Source organism: Lithobates pipiens, unplaced genomic scaffold (assembly GCF_037356315.1).
Source record: "Lithobates pipiens isolate NorthernLeopardFrog02 unplaced genomic scaffold, aLitPip1_a1.2 Scaffold_25, whole genome shotgun sequence".
NCBI classification, from domain to species: domain Eukaryota; kingdom Metazoa; phylum Chordata; class Amphibia; order Anura; family Ranidae; genus Lithobates; species Lithobates pipiens.
In genome coordinates this window covers 219357096-219374206 of record NW_027507787.1, presented here as the reverse complement: position 1 = coordinate 219374206, position 17111 = coordinate 219357096, and the positions used below count along the sequence as shown (strand labels likewise).

Here is a 17111-nt window from a genome sequence, read left to right as displayed (position 1 = left end):
ACAGAAGGAGTAGCAGAAGTCCCGGAAGCAGCTGGGGAGGCAGTAGACAGGGCCAGGACCCGTTCCTCCAGCTGACTATAGCCCTCCTGTAAACTCTTCACCGCTTGGGTGAGTCCTGCGAGGTGGCGGCAAAGTTCGTCCATAGGAGAGGCTCCCTGCGTGGGCTCGGACATTGCTGCTCTGTACTGTCACGTACCTGGTGGAAGGAGCCCGGAGTGCAGGGAGCGGCCTCTCATAAGCCTCTGGCTCGAGATCCCCTGAGAGTGGGAACAGGGACTCTAGAGGTCAGAGGGCACAAGTGCCAAGTCAGTGATGGTGGGTATGGCCCTGGAGCTGACGTCAGACAGTGGCGGGTGCAGGCAGGTGGTTCTGGAACAGCTGGTGAGCAGTCAGCGGCTGGCAGCAGGTGCAGGAGATGCTGGCAGGCGGGCAACAGGCAGCAGCGGTCACAGAAGGCAGACTGGATCAGCTGGCAAACAGCAGGGTCAAACACAGGCCGGGTCGTCAACGGGCAGGCAGCAGAAGTACCGAAGGAGAAGGCAGAAGCGTGGTCAGGAAGTCCGAGGGTCAGGGCTGGCAGCAAGCAGGAGTAATCAGGAACAGGCCGGGTAGATCAGAGGCAGGAACAATCAGGTTAGCAGAGGTAACTCACAGGAACGCTGTAGACAGAGCAGCACCGGGCCACTAGAACGGATTCCTTAATAAGCCCTCTGGGCGCCAAGAACGGTCGCACGGCGTGCCCGCGCGCGCCCACGTGAAACCGTGCAACCGTTCGTGACCCCGCGCACCCGCGTGTGCACGTTCGCAACCTCGCGCACCCGCGTGCGCACGTTCGTACCTGCTCGCACCCGCGTGCGTCCATTCGTGCTAACGCGTGCCCAGGAAGACCTATTAGCGCTCAACGGACCAATTCTGTGGATAGGTCTTCCATGGGCCGCTGGATCTCGGGAACAACCATGACAGCTTCAGTATGAAAATACGAGTAGATGTGAATGGAAAGTTTCATTGTCTCATATAAAAATCCAGATAGTCAATAAAAGTGAAGGGGGAGCAGCTAAATGACAGGAAAGTGGGTGGATCACGACTCCAGAGCCAGACCATTGTCGGTATTACAATGTATGAAAGTCTGTAGCCCCTCCCACAGGTATTTAGCTTGATTTTAACAGAATGGGGGCACTTCTGAGAGGGCTGGAAAGATTTTTAGATATCAGCAGCTTGCATAGAATAGATGTAAGAAAAAAAAAGGAAACCCATACTTCTCTTTTAAAGGGATAGCGCACCTATCTTGGTATCTACAGTGGTGTGAAAAAGTGTTTGCCCCCTTCCTCATTTCCTGTTCCTTTGCATGTTTGTCACACTTAAGTGTTTCGGAACATCAAACCAATTTAAACAATAGTCAAGGACAACACAAGTAAACACAAAATGCAATTTGTAAATGAAGGTGTTTATTATTAAAGGTGAAAAAAAATCCAAACCATCATGGCCCTGTGTGAAAAAGTGATTGCCCCCTAAACCTAATAACTGGTTGGGCCACCCTTAGCAGCAACAACTGCAACCAAGCGTTTGCGATAACGTGCAATGAGGCTTTTACAGCGTCCTGGAGGAATTTTGGCCCACTCATCTTTGCAGAATTGTCCTAATTCAGTTACATTAGAGGGTTTTCGAGCATGAACGGCCTTTTTAAGGTCATACCACAACATCTCAATAGGATTCAGGTCAGGACTTTGGCTAGGCCACTCCAAAGTCTTCATTTTGTTTTTCTTCAGCCATTCGGTGGTGGACTTGCTGGTGTGTTTAGGATCATTGTCCTGCTGCAGAACCCAAGTTCGTTTCAGCTTGAGTACACGAACAGATGGTCGGACATTCTCCTTCAGGATCTCTTGGTAGACAGCAGAATTCATAGTTCCTTTTATCACGGCAAGTCTTCCAGGTCCTGAAGCAGCAAAACAGCCCCAGACCATCACACTACCACCACCATATTTTACTGTTGGTATAATGTTCTTTTTATGAAATGCAGTGTTCCTTCTACGCCAGATATACTTGGACACACACCTTCCAAAGAGTTCCACTTTTGTCTCATCGGTCCACAGAATGTTGTCCTAAAAGTCTTGGGGATCATCAAGATGTGTTGTGGAGAAATTGAGACGAGCTTTGATGTTCTTTTTGCTCAGCAGTGGTTTTCTCCTTGGAACTCTGCCATGCAGGCCATTTTTGCCCAGTCTTTTCCTGATGGTGGAGGCATGAACGCTGACCTTAACTGAGGCAAGTGAGGCCTGCAGTTCCTTGGACGTTGTTGTGGGGTCTTTTGTGACCTCTTGGATGAGTCGTCGCTGCGCTCTTGGGGTAATTTTGGGCGGCCGGCCCCTCCTGGGAAGGTTCACCACTGTTCCATGTCTTCGCCATTTGTGGATAATGGCTCTCACTGTGGTTCGCTGAATTCCCAAAGCTTTGGAAATGGCTTTATAACCCTTTCCAGACTGATAGATCTCAATTACTTTCTTTCACAATTGTTCCTGAATTTCTTTGGGTCTCGGCATGATGTGTAGCTTTTAAGGATCTTCTGGTGGACCTTACTGTGTCAAGCAGCTCCTATTTAAGTGATGCCTTGATTGTGAACAGGTGTGGCAATAATCAGGCCTGGGTGTGGCTAGAGAAATTGAACTCAGGTGTGGACAACCACAGTTATAGTATGTTTTAACAAGGGGGGCAATCACTTTTTCACACAGGGCCATGATGGTTTGGATTTTTTTTCACCTTTAATAATAAACATCTTCATTTACAAATTGCATTTTGTGTTTACTTGTGTTGTCCTTGACTATTGTTTAAATTGGTTTGATGTTCCGAAACACTTAAGTGTGACAAACATGCAAAGGAACATGAAATGAGGAAGGGGGCAAACACTTTTTCACACCACTGTATATCTGCTAATTCTATGTCCCTCAATTAATGCTAAAGAAAGCAGGATTTGTGTGCTTACCCTTAAATCTGTTTCTTGGAGTTCATTGAGGGACACTCTGTGTTTGTACTGAGGCATGACAGTTGGAGGCTGAGTTATACAGTAGGCTGGCTTAAAGGTTAACGCCACTTTCGGTGGGAAAAAATTGCAAATAAAGAAAAAATAATATAGCGTGTACAATTGCGATACAAGTCATATTGTAAATGAATGTTATTAAAAATTACCTTTCCTTTTCAATCTGCAGCCGCTGTAATTTTCTAGAAATGCAAAGCAATATGGCTACATGGAATTGTTCTGTACACAGAATGTGTACTGATCACTCCCCAGAAACATAATTTCCTCAGTGGCGTAACTATCGGGGGTGCAGCAATTGCGTGCCTGATTGGGCCCTCTGCTGCAGGGGGCCCATGCGCCACCCCTCTATATATAAGGCTGGTGGCAGCATAGGCGACTAGGAGTACCAGTGCACCGTGCACACGGGTGGCTGGAGGTGGGGCGTGACTAGTAGAGCTCCATGCTTGACTACCGCACTGGCTGCTCTTTAGTTGTGAGATCCCTGCATGACCTGTGTCCTCGGTCGGCTCCTCCAGGTCCCCCTCTCCTGCTTCATGCAGCGCCGCTCAGTCCGGTGTCTGTCCTCCCCCGAGTCCCGCCCCCTAAGTCCGGCTCACACTGCATTGAATGCTTCTCCAGATGCATTCACACAGATGCAGTGCAGCCCTGTGAGAGCCAGCTCCCCGGAGGACACAGCAGACTTGTCTGCCCCCCCTATTCATCATACACAGATGATGACAGGTCTTTCTGGGAGATACGCTGATTGCCAGCACACTGGAGGGAGCCCAGGCCACCACGGATGAATGCCCGGCCTGCAGCTTGATCATGGTGAGTGAGGTGACCCCATCCTCTACAAACCATTGCATACCCCCCTGCATCTCCCCTGGGGAAGGGACCCCATCTCCCCTGAGGATAGGGACCCCATCTCCCCTGGGGACAGGGACCCCATTTCCCTTGGGACAGGGACCCCATCTCCCCAAAGGACAGGGACCCCTTCTCCCCTGACAGGGATCCCTTCTCAACTGAGGACAGAGACCCCATCTCCCCTAAGGATAGGGACCCTATCCCCCTGGGGACAGGGCCCACTTCTCCCCAAAGAACAGGGACCCCATTTCCCTTGGGGTCTGGGACCCCATCTCCCCAAAGGACAGGGACCCCTTCTCCCTTGACAGGGACCCCTTCTCAACTGAGGACAGAGACCCCATCTCCCCTAAGGACAGGGACCCTATTCCCCTGGAGACAGGGCCCACTTCTCCCCAAAGAACAGGGACCCCATTTGCCTTGGGGACTGGGACCCCATCTCCCCAAAGGACAGGGAACCCTTCTCCCCTGACAGGGACCCCTTCTCAACTGAGGACAGAGACCCCATCTCCCCTAAGGACAGGGACCCTATCCCCCTGGAGACAGGGCCCACTTCTCCCCAAAGAACAGGGACCCTATTTTCCTTGGGGACTGGGACCCCATCTCCCCTAAGCACAGGGACCCCATCTCCCCTAAGGACAGGGACCCCATTTCCCCTGGGGACAGGGCCCACTTCTCCCCAGAGGACAGAGACCCAATTTCCCTTAGGGACAGGGACCCCTTCTCATATAGGAACAGGGACCCCATCTCCCCTAAGGACAGGGACCCCATCTCCCCTGGGGACAGGGCCCACTTACATAGTTACATAGTAGGTGAGGTCGAAAAAAGACAAAAGTTCATCAAGTCCAACCCATGTGTGTGATTATATGTCAGTATTACCTTGTATATCCATGTATGTTGTGGTCGTTCAAGTGCTTATCTAATGCCGCTTACACACGATCGAATTGTATGACGTACTTAGTCCGTTGAAACGCATTTCAACGGACAATCCGATCGTGTGTGGGCTTCAGCGGACTTTTTCAGTGTGAAGTCCGGAGTACTAAGAAGGCCGGTTTGCACACCAATCTTCCCGTCGTACTTTGGTTTCAGCGGACAATACGTTCGTCAGTATGCTAGTCCGACAGACTAAGAATGGCGCATGCCCAGAAAGGATTTACAGGGCGGAAGCGCTCTGTCTTGTAAAACTAGTGTTCGTATTGAAGCTAGCATATTCGTCATGCTGCTAATTTTGTGATCTTTTAATATAGCACATTCTTTTCTTCTTCATAATGCGAGAAAAATGAAGTTGCTTTGCTGCTTATATTCACACAGAGTTATCACAAATGTCTTTATTCATCCTCATCTTATGATTAATATTCCAATTCGAGAATAAATAAAATAAAAAAATAACGGATGAATTAAGCTGAAGTCTGAAAAGCGCGAATCGTCTCTAACCAAACTTCCACTAACGCAAAGTCAGCAGAAGGAGCCCAAAGGGTGCTTTGCTGTGTCTTGGACTTCCTATTTCTAGTCCCGTCGTACGTGCTCTACGTCATCGCGCAAGCTTTCGTCGGACTGTTTGTGTATCCGTGTGTGGCCAAGTCCGTTCGGTAGAAAGTCCGCCGGATTGTCCGCCGGATTGTATGACGGACTAGGTACGTCATACAATTCGATCGTGTGTACGCGGCATAATAGTTTCTTGAAACTATCGATGCCCCCCACTGAGACCACTGCCTGTGGAAGGAAAATCCACATCCTTGCTGCTCTTACAGTAAAGAACCCTCTATGTAGTTCAAGGTTAAACCTTAAAGGACAGGGACCCCATCTCCCCTGGGGACAGGACCCACTTACATAGGTACATAGCTACATAGTAGTTGAGGTCCCTGACCCCATCTCCCCTGGGGACAGGGACCCCATCTCCCCTTGGGACAGGGACCATTTCTCCCCAGAGACTAGGGATCCCATTTCTCTTGGGGACAGGGACCCATTCTCACGTGGGGACAGGGACCCTATCTCCCCTGGGGATAGGGATCCCATCCTCCCTGTGGACAGGGCCCACTTCTCCCTAGAGGACAGGGACCCCATTGCCCTTGGAGACAGGGAGCCCTTCTCACCTGGGAACAGGGACCACTTCTTACCAGGGGACAGAGACCTCATCTCCAATAGGGACAGGGATCCCATCTCCCCTGGGGACAGGGATACCATCTCGCCTGGGGACAGGGCCCACTTCTCCCCAGAGGACAGGGACCCAATTTCCCTTAGGGACAGAGACCCAATCTCACCTGGGGACAGGCACCCTATCTCCCATGGGGACAGGGCCCCCTTCTCACCTGGGGGGCAGGAACTGCCCTGGAGAAAAGGAACCCATCTGTCCTGGGGACAGGGACCCCATCCTGGACAGGGACAGGAATCCCATCTTCCCTGGCAACAGGGACTCCATCTTACCTAGGGGACCCCATCTTCTCTGAGACCAGGACCCCACCTCCCCTAACAGGAACCCCATCTACAGACCATGCTGGCTGGCAGGGCTGGTGTCAGCCATCCTAGGGTGCCAGGATGAAGGAGGGCACAGAACAAACAAAGGAAATCTGAATCCCCAGCCATTTGGACACCGGGGGGGTACAGAAGTACCAACTTGGGGAGGTTGGAGAACAGACAGGGGTCTAGCAGTACCAGTGTGGGGTGGCCAGAGGATGGGGGGGTACAGCAGTACCAGCATTGGGTCACTGGAGATGGGGCTGGATACGGCAAGTTGTGCTCTCCAGCCCCTGTGTGCTCTTTTCTGGACCCTCTGGCTGGCTCTGCCAGGTTCCCCCATCCCCTCTCCTGCTGGCTGCTATTTGGGATCTGTCAGCACGGAGTGTGGGAAATGGGCCGGTAAATGTGGAATTCCCCAACCTCTTTTTTTTCTGAATTGAGAGTCAGTGATCTGTACTGCTCACTGACTCTGTCCATTCATGACTGTGGCATATAATAAACTGCATTTACTATGCTTCAGTTTATGAATGGATGGCTCTGTACAGAGCTATTCCTGTCCATTCATTCTATGTAGCTGAGGCTGCAGAGATGGAGATTGGGGGCTGCGTCCTCAGTCTTCCTCTTTGTCTCAAAGGTGGATCATAGGTCTGTTTAGACCTCTGATATCTCAACAAAGTCCCCCAACGGGCACCTAAAAAATAGTAAAAAAATTAATAAAAAAAACTACTGATACCAGTGGCGGAACTACAGGGCTCACAAAGGTCATACCTGTTACTGGGCCCTGAAGTTCCACCACCGGACTCAGAGAGAAGGGCCTCGGCTGGGGTCCTAGTTACGCTACTGAATTTCCTGTGTCATGGTTATGCAGTAATCTTTCTCTGTCAGCTTACTCCTCATCATGTGTTCAGACTAAGAGGCCAGCTATTCTCACCTGGCTGTTTTTATAATCTTTCCTCTAAGCATGACTCCACCTCAGGCCCTATCAGGGAAACCTATATTAACCTGTGCACTGCAAGCCAGCGATGCTGATCAATCATTGTGTGTTTGGCTTCCTGTTTGCCGTGTGCTCTTCGTTTGTCTCTGTTACCGACCTTGGTGTGTTCTTGACTATTCCTGTCTGTTCGTGACCCTGACCTTTTGACGTGTCCACGACTATCCCTGTTTGCCTGTGACCCTGAACCTTTGGCCTGTACTCTGTTGTTCCTGTCTGCTAGTCGCCCTGACCTCTGCCTTATCTCTTTATTATCCTTGTTGTTCCAGCTGCTGCTTCCTTCTCCTGTAGTCGAGCGTGAGCTGTGAGACTCCCTTAAGAGACTTACAAACAGATTTTATGGTAAATGTGAAATCCTGTTATTAGAATTTGCAGTGAATTTAAGTGCATTTGTTTTAAATTGGTCATATCGGGCTGGGAAGAGACTGGAGGTTTCCTGCTGCACTCTTTAATGGGAGTCTGGACAGGAAGTCAACCCTGTTGCATAATCTATCCCCCTTAATCTCACACATTACCAATGTTGATAACCGTGGCATTCAAATATATCTGCAAGCTTATTATTAGCCAGTGTGATATTTTATTAAACATACTTTTAGCACCACCACTGCAGTCCTTTCTCTCTCACACATTAGGAAAAAGACAAACAGTATATTGTTGCCTAGTACAGAGGCAAATAAAAACCCAATTCTGATTACACTCTATAGCAGTGCACAGCTGGGGTTACTACAACCTATATTACTCCTGAACAATATGTACATAACCATTTTCAAGAGAACATTTTATTCCCAATGCAGTCCCATACTGCTTACATAATTGGTGGAGAGCAGGTAATCAATAAAATAATTGGCTGGTTTGGCAGAAACATAGGCACTATCATGTGGTTAATATGTAATTGGCTTTTCTGCAGTCTCTACTGGGGTTCTTTGGAAAAAATGCCAAGTACAGCTTTCTAAAACTAATTGGATGCAACTTGTAGGGCTGCCTTTCCATGGTACCTAATTCTTTGTCCAATAATTATGTAGAGAAAGTAGGTCACTTACTCATTCTCCCATTGTTGCTACTTTTTTTTGTCTAGATCAAGTGTCATGTAGCTTAAAGTGGAGGTCCACCCTAAAGTGGACCTTCCGCTCATCGGAACCCTCCCCCCCCTCCGGTGCCACAATCGGCACCTTTCAGGGGGGAGGGGGGTGCAGTTACCTGGATAATCCAGGTAACTGCACCCACTTCCGGGATAGCTCTCTGCAGAAAGGGGCGTAACTTACGCCCCTTTCTGCAAGTGCCCGCCCCTTCCCGCAAGTGCCCCGCTGCCTGCTGGGAAACACACAGATCCCAGAGGCAGCGGGGAGCGTCCTTATTGCGCAGCGCGATTCGCACATGCGCAGTAGGGAACCGGGAAATGAAGCCGAAAGGCTCCATTTCCTGATTCCCATACCCAAGATGGCGGCGGCAGGACCCAACAGGCGACCTAGAGATCGGCTTCGGGTGCCGACATCGCGGGCGCGCTGGACAGGTAAGTGTCACTATTTTAAAAGTCAGCAGCTGCAGTATTTGTAGCTGCTGGCTTTAAAAAAAAAAAAACGCGGAGTGCCGGTGGACTCCCGCTTTAAGGCAGAGCCCGGAATGCAGGGAGCGGCCTCTCGTAGACCTCTGACTCGGGAGACCCTGGTAGTGATGACAGGGGCTCGGGAGCACAGAGGGGCACAAGTGCCTGACTGGATGGTTGATGTAGAAAGCAGCAGACCGTTGATGGTGGAGGTGTCCTGTAGTCCAGCAGCGGAATGCAGGTAATGGTAAGGTTCAGCAGACAGCGGGAGGATTCCTGTAGTCTGGCAGCGGAGTGCAAGTGATCGCAGGATACAATGGACAACGGGAGGAGTTCTGTAGTCCAACAGCGGGTGCAGGTGCAAACAGGATATAGCGGGTAGTGGGAAGAGTCCTGTAGTCCACAGCAAGAGGTAGGAGGCAACAGGGCACAGAGGAGACAACAGCCGGGTACGGTGGTGGACTGGGAGGTGTCCTGTAGTCCAGCAGCGGTAAACAGGCAACTGGCAGATAACGGATAGTACAACGGTCCAGGTCAGGCACAGGCGAGCAGATCAGGTACAGAAACGGAATCCAGAAGAGTAGTCAGGTACAAAGCCAAAAGTCGGGGGCAGGCAGCAAACAGCGAAGTCAGGAACAAGCCGGGTTCAATACGGATCAGGATACGGATTCAGATTCAGGTTCAGATACAGGATACCAGAGTACACAGGAACGCTGTTGATCGGGCAGCAAGGCAGTAAAGCAAGGATCCACTTTAAATAGCGCCATTGGCGCCAATTGCGTCAAACGGCCGCGCGCTCCTGCATGCACGCGCACCGCCGACCGCGATAACGCTCTTCTTACCGCACAGAAGATGTTCTGTGTCTTACGCCGCTCGGATGCCGGTGAGAAGGATCTTCCTGACATTGCCCCCCTCCAATGGGCAGCCTCCGGATGCCCAACTGGGACATCTTACCTGGGTGAGATCTTTTGAAGGCCAGAACCAACCTCTTGGCGTGGATACCAGTCTCTGGTTCCCAGGAGTTTTCTTCTGGCCCATACCCCTTCCACTTCACCAGATATTGGACTTGGTTGCGTCTCTTTCTGCAATCTAAAATCGCTTCAACCTCAAATTCTTCCTTACCATTAATAAGCACAGGTTCAGGGGGACCAACATTCCGATCGGTGAAGGGATCCTGGATTGAGGGTTTTAGAAGGGCCACATGGAACAGTGGGTGGATACGAAACGATTCCGGTAGTTTCAGTTCATAGGCCACATTATTAATTTTCCTGGTTACTGGGAAGGGACCCACAAATCTTGGGCCCAGTTTTCTGGATGGACATGCCAATTTCAAATTCAGGGTAGACAGCCAAACGAAATCCCCGGGTTTTAGATCGAGCTCCCCTCTCCTCTTTTTGTCAAAAACCGCCTTGTTGCGTTCTTGGGTCCTTGCCATCGTCTCTTGAAGCAGCTTGTTATTGGTGCAGAAAAAGTTCAAAGTTTCTTGAGTTGCCAGAACCGTACATTCTGGAATGTTGGTTGATAAGAACTGAGGGTGAAAACTATAGTTCGCAAAAAAGGGAGATTGATTCGTTGCAGAATGAACGGATTTGTTGTAGGCGAACTCGGCGAGTGGTAAAAGGGATACCCAATCGTCTTGCGAAAAAGAAGAATAACATCGCAAATAGTGCTCGAGGGTCTGGTTTGTTCGTTCGGTCTGGCCATTGGTCTGGGGGTGGCAGGCAGAAGAGAACGAAAGGTCAATCTTCAGGGACTCACACAAAGCTCTCCAAAATTTCGATGTAAATTGCACCCCACGATCGGAAACAATGTTTGCAGGTATACCGTGGAGCCTTACTATTTCCTTAATGAAGATCCTTGCGGTCTCAGAGGCAGAAGGTGTACCCTTCATGGGCAGAAAGTGAGCCATCTTGGGGAATCTGTCAACCACCACAAAGATAGTGGTGTGGCCTTCTGACGGTGGGAATTCAATAATAAAGTCCATGGAAATCATTTTCCAAGGCCTTTCCGGAATAGGGAGTGGTTTCAGCAACCCCCAGGCTTTGGTCTTGCTACCCTTGTTCTGGGTACAGGTGATGCATGATTCCACATAAAGCTTGCAATCTCTTAGCAGCTGAGGCCACCAGAAGGTGCGTTGGAGGAGTTTGGCGGTCTTGTGTACCCCAAAGTGGCCGGCCAGTTTGTGGTCATAGCAAGATTTAAGAACAACAACCCGTAGTTGTTGAGGCACGTAGATCTTATTTTCATGCCACAACAAATCATTGCTGGAGTGTAGGGTGGTGTTTGATGGGTGCGAAGCCGATGATGAAGCCTGCTTGAGTTGGGACAAAAGATCTTCCTGGAGCATAAGGAAGTTTCCGGGTGCAAGGATGGTATCTGTTGGTTGAAAGACTTCGGGTTCGCTGAACATCCGAGACAGCGCGTCGGGTTTGGTGTTTTTTGACCCGGGCCTATAGGTAATGTGGAAGGAAAATCTCGTAAAGAAAAGTGCCCATCTGGCCTGACGCGGCTTCAGCCTCTTAGCAGTCTTCAAGTATTCTAAGTTCTTGTGGTCAGTGTATACCAGAATGGGATGAGCCACTCCCTCCACAAGATAGCGCCATTCTTCAAGTGCAGCTTTGATAGCGAGTAGCTCCCTGTCCCCGACGTCATAATTCCTCTCCGCTTCAGACAATTTGCGCAAGAAGAATGCCACCGGATGCAATAAGGCCTTGGGGCCCTGTCTCTGAGAGAGAACTGCCCCCACTGCAATCTCGGATGCATCCACCTCTAGGATATAGGGTAGCGCAGAATTAGGGTGCTTCAAGACAGATGCTGACACAAATTGTTCTTTAAGGGAGGTGAACGCAGCCTGAGCCTCCGGAGTCCACTGGAACTTGATACCCTGTCTGGTTAATCTTGTGATTGGGGCGATGATAGTAGAGAAACCCTTGATGAACTTGCGATAAAAATTTGCAAACCCCACAAAACGTTGGATTCCTCTCTTATCTGTAGGAGCTGGCCAGTCCAGGATGGCGGAAACTTTTTGTGGATCCATCTTGATTCCATCCACCGAAACAATCAGCCCCAGAAACTGAATGCTGCGACGTTCAAGCTCGCACTTCTCAGGTTTCACGTACAAGCCGTGTTGACGAAGCCGAGTAAGAACCTTTTTAACGTGTTCCCTGTGAACGGGCAGAGAGGGGGAGAAGATCAAGATGTCGTCCAGATATACTGTATTTGCTGGCGTATAAGACTACCTTTTACACTTAAAAAAAATGCCCAAAAATTGGGGGTCGTCTTATACGCCGGGTATACAGGTATACAATGCTGCCCGATGGATGTCAGCCCCCAAATGTCTGCTAATACTGTATGTGGCTTCAGCAACAAACAGTATACGCCATTGAGCCAATCCCAGCGAGCGATGTATTCTATTAATGAATACAGAGCCTGCTTGGATTGGAGTAACAACCACTGCCAATCCGAGCAGGCTACATAGAGTAGCCTGCTCGGATTGGCTTTGAGAGAGAGAGAGAGAGAGAGAGAGAGAGAGGCAAGGGCTGATGATGCTACAGCCTCTGCCAATCCAAGCAGGCGTTGTATTCATTAAAATAATACACCGCTCACCATACTTCCCTGGGTAAATCCATTCACTGATCTCCTACTACTATACATCCTGCTGTTTGCCTTTGAGGTCTCAGGCACCCAAGAGGGACAGGTAAATCTGGGACATATGACAGGGGGGTTATTAAATGCATTTTGGTGGACAATTCCCATAGAATGTAACCCAAAAGTGGTATAGGTTTGGTTAGTGAAAAATTCTACTTTCCAGAGTTGTGGCATTCAATAGATCTCTGTTTGTGTTATTATTGTTTGATTTACTTTATGACATAACACAGCATGGCGGATGAGTAGTTGGCATTCTTGCTTTGTATTTTTTAATCGTTCTAATGTTTTTTTAAAATGGTGTTGCCCCAGAAGGGGGGGTAGTCTTATACCACGAGCATTGCCTATTGTTTTCACTTGAAAAATAGGGGGTCGTCTTATACGCCCAGTCGTCTTATACGCCGGCAAATACGGTACTATGACAAACAGGTTGAGATAGTCTCTGAAAATATCATTCACAAAATGCTGGAAAGTCGCAGGAGCGTTACATAGCCCAAAGGGCATTACGAGATATTCAAAGTGTCCGAAGCGGGTGCGGAAGGCAGTCTTCCATTCGTCCCCGCTTCGGATATGGACCAAATTATAGGCTCCGCGAAGATCCAGTTTTGTGAAGATAACGGCTGATCCGAGGCGCTGAAATAATTCAGGCACCAAAGGCAATGGGTACCGGTTTCAGATTGTCATCAATGTAAGTCCTGAGAGTCTCCAGTTCCACTTCCGTTAAGGGAAAAATCCTCCCGAAAGGGATTTCAGCTCTGGGAAGGATCTCAATTGGACAATCATAGGGTCTATGAGGGGGAAGTGTTTCCGCCCCCTTCTTGCTGAACACGTCCAAGAAACTATGGTAGGCCTCTGGAACACACTGGCGAGTTTCAACATCGATCTCCATACACATTAAATGGGGCGAGACCTTAATTGCTTCTTGCAGGCAGTGCTGACGGCAATAGGGAGAGGAAAAGTTAATGTTCCCGGTGGACCAGTCAATTTGCGGGTTGTGTGCCTGAAGCCAGGGCATACCCAGTATAATAGGGAAAAGGGGAGATTCAATAATGTCCAGGCAGAGTTGTTCCTGATGGTTACCGGAAATAGTGGCAGTCAAAGGAAGTGTCTCTTGTGTCACCGGCCCGGATTTGATAGCCGATCCGTCGGCAAGGTGTACAGTCAATCCCTTCGCCCTGGGCCGTAGGGGAACTCGGAATTTTCGGGAAAAAGACATGTCCATGAACCCACTGCACGCTCCTGAATCAATTATCGCGGTGACTTGAATGTTCCCTCCTGGAAGCTGAAGAGAAACGGGAACAGCCAGGTGAGTGGCATTACTAGGCACAGCAGGTAAAACAGTAGTAAACAAAGAAGAGTGCTTATGGAGTTTGGCAGGACAGGATCTCACGTAGTGTCCGGACTCCCCACAGTAAAGACACAGATTGTTGAGCTGCCGGCGTTGTCGTTCTTCGGTAGTGAGAGTTGGTCTAAGTAAGCCCAGTTGCATGGGTTCAGGAGTGTCAGCTGCGGGATGTGCAGGAGGGTTGGGAACACGGGGTAACATCCAGACTGGTCGGGAAGGACCGGCAGTGCGTTCTGCTCTCCGTTCTCTCAGGCGTCTGTCAATCTGGATGGACAGATTAATAAGGGCTTCAAGTGTTGCTGGAATACCAACCCGGGCCAATTCATCTTTTAAAGGTTCAGAGAGTCCCATGCGAAACTGATAACGTAGAGCGGCATCGTTCCAGGTAGTATCGGAACTCCAGCACCGGAATTCGGACGCATAGTCCTCTGCCACTCTACGGCCTTGCTGAAGTGAATATAACGCTGCTTCCGCAGTGGCCGCTTGTTGTGGATCCTCATAGAGCAAACCCATCGCTTGGAAGAAAGTATTCAGGTTTTTAAGGCATGTATCCTTTTGCTCCAAGAGGCGTTGGGCCCATGCCTGGGGCTCACCCAGTAGAAGGGAGATGACAAAACCCACCTTAGTGGATTCAAGGGAGAAAGTTCTGGGTTGGAGTGCAAAAAATAGTTCACAGGCATTGCGGAAAGCCCTATACTTGCTGCGATTTCCCGAAAACCTCTCCGGAGTTGGGACCTTAGGCTCAGGGGGCATCATAACCACTGATGGTGCAGAAGAAGATCCCAGCACGGTAGGGCCTGTGGTAGATAAGACCTGGACACGCTCTTCCAACCGGGAATATCCCTCTTGTAGGGATTTAACAGCCTGGGTAAGTCCAGCAAGATGACGGCATAAATCATCCATAGCAGAATCTCCCTGCGTGGGCTCAGACATGGCTGCCCGATACTGTCACGTACCTTAAGGCAGAGCCCGGAATGCAGGGAGTGGCCTCTCGTAGACCTCTGACTCGGGAGGCCCTGGTAGTGATGACAGGGGCTCGGGAGCACAGAGGGGCACAAGTGCCTGACTGGATGGTTGATGTAGAAAGCAGCAGACCGTTGAAGGTGTCCTGTAGTCCAGCAGGGGAATGCAGGTAAGGGTAAGGTTCAGCAGACAGCGGGAGGATTCCTGTAGTCCGGCAGCGGAGTGCAAGTGCTGGATACAACGGACAACGGGAGGAGTTCTGTAGTCCAACAGCGGGTGCAGGTGCAAACAGGATATAGCGGGTAGTGGGAAGAGTCCTGTAGTCCGCAGAAAGAGGTAGGAGGCAACAGGGCACAGAGGAGACAACAGCCGGGTACGGTGGTGGACTGGGAGGTGTCCTGTAGTCCAGCAGCGGTAAACAGGCAACTGGCAGATAACGGATAGTACAACGGTCCAGGTCAGGCACAGGCGAGCAGATCAGGTACAGAAACGGAATCCAGAAGAGTAGTCAGGTACAAAGCCAAAAGTCGGGGGCAGGCAGCAAACAGCGAAGTCAGGAACAAGCCGGGTTCAATACGGATCAGGATACGGATTCAGATTCAGGTTCAGATACAGGATACCAGAGTACACAGGAACGCTGTTGATCGGGCAGCAAGGCAGTAAAGCAAGGATCCACTTTAAATAGCGCCATTGGCGCCAATTGCGTCAAACGGCCGCGCGCGCTCCCGCGTGCGTGCGCACCGCCGACTGCGATAACGCTCTTCTTACCGCACAGAAGATGTTCTGCGTCTTACGCCGCTCGGATGCCGGTGAGAAGGATCTTCCTGACATCAAGTAAATAACTAGTATTTTAAACAATAGATCTTATTATGGTATGAAAAAACATAATTTTACCTGCAAATAAGCTGTTCTTTTAGAACTGAAGGGACTGGTATGGATTATATTTTGGGGGGGGGCACCCATGCCATTTAAAAAAAAAAAATTGGTGCGGGGTTCCCCTTAACCACTTCAATAAACTGTGTTGTATATACTACACTGCCTGCGCTGACTGAATATAGAGTCTACACTGAATATCTAGTCTACACTAAATGCAGAGTATATATATAGAAAGGCCAGTATGGTGGCCTGAAATTATGGGAGGAGCCCGGTGGTGTATATAACCTGCCGTCCGCCTATCTTCCTCGTCGGTTCCGGTGCGCGATACCTGATACGTCAGATATCAAGGGCCGACTATCCAGATCAGACGCAGCGAGCCTGTTCGGCGGTTCCCGCGTTTTCGTCTTCAATTCGACAATCCCGTCTCGTCCATCAGCGTCCGTAGATTCGTCGTCGCTATACCCATCGAATTTGTCGCTCGGGCCGGCTGTCGCAGGTAGGGCTTCGGCACCCTCTTTTCATTACGTTTTCGATGTACCGTTATTTTGCTTGTACGCACGAGCCGCTCTGTTCTGTCATATCGAATGTTTCGGTGGCCTCGTACGCTTGTCACTGTATGCTACTTTCGACGCAGGCGTTGTCATCATTCGACACGTTCGATTACGCCACGTCAGGCGATTCATTCGCAGCTACGGCATTCGAAACCGTTCGACTGCCCGTGCATTTCTATTGTAGCGGTCGAATCGTTCGACCCACAGCCGACTGCTTGTTACGACAAGGCAATCAGTCCGCACGTTTCGCTTGCTCTGCTCCAGTTCGAATGTGTCTCTTCATTTCTTGCAATTATGTTATGTGTTCACCTCGTTCAAACATTTCAGTCCCAGTCATTTCTGCTGCTCCAATATCATTTCTGTCACTAGTCGCGCTCCGTCGCGAATCCTGTCGCACCGCTGGTGCACCGATTCGCTTTGAAGTGCCCCAGGGTTCGGCCTCATTTCTGTACATGCTCCAGAGACTGAATCACTTGCAGGTTCACGCTCGGTCCCTGATTCTTGTCTTTGTCATGGCATATCATTTCTGTCACTTATTACGCTCCAATTCGAATCCTGTCGCATTCCTCTATGCACCGATTCGTCCTGGTGCGCCCAGCTGCTACGCCTCATTTCAGTACATGCTCCAAAGACGGGATTCATTTGTTAGGTGCATGGGCTCGTCTTCTGATTCCAGTCTTTGTCATGGGTTTCATTTCATTTCACCTATCACGTTCCGGTACGAATAGTCATGTTCATGGACCAATTCGTCTCGGCGTGCCCCAGGAATGGCCTCATTTCAGTACATGCGCCAGAGACGGATTCATTATTTGCTACCATCGGTCCACTCGTTGAATCTTGTCTCTGTCATGGGATATCATTTCTGTCAC

General features: G+C 49.9%; 1 pseudogene; it reads left to right on the top strand.

Annotated features, from left to right (window-relative positions):
• The window catches only part of LOC143929824 (uncharacterized), a 165254-nt pseudogene that overhangs the window by 132428 nt on the left and 15715 nt on the right, over positions 1-17111 (top strand).